The sequence below is a fragment of the Penaeus monodon genome, chromosome 23 (assembly GCF_015228065.2).
Source record: "Penaeus monodon isolate SGIC_2016 chromosome 23, NSTDA_Pmon_1, whole genome shotgun sequence".
NCBI lineage: Eukaryota > Metazoa > Arthropoda > Malacostraca > Decapoda > Penaeidae > Penaeus > Penaeus monodon.
Window position 1 is genome coordinate 11,238,204 of NC_051408.1, and position 321 is coordinate 11,238,524.

The following is a 321-nucleotide window of genomic DNA, read 5'->3' on the forward strand; positions in this document are numbered from 1 at the left end:
CAAGCACTGACAGTATGCGTGATAAGTCAAACAAAGCGATTAAGCAGTGGTGTTAGTCTTGAAATAATCATTGCGTAAGTGCCCGACGGATTGCAAATCAACTGCTAAGCAACATAAATCACTACCACTATCCCGGGCGAGAAAATATTGTGGTAAAGTAGGAGGAAAATATAAAATAAAAAAGAACAGGAAGTTATTTAATATGTGTCGGTAGGTCAAGTATATGTAATCGGAGTGCAGTCTGAGGCTTATAAATCGTTAAAACAAGCCCTTGGAACCTTTTGTTAAAAACCTGATTACAATTTTATTATTCTAAGGATG

At 36.4% G+C, this 321-nt stretch overlaps 1 protein-coding gene across 1 annotated transcript in view; it reads right to left on the reverse strand.

Moving 5' to 3' along the window:
* The window catches only part of LOC119588132, a 4,477-nt gene that overhangs the window by 691 nt on the left and 3,465 nt on the right, over positions 1-321 (reverse strand). The window lies entirely within an intron of this gene.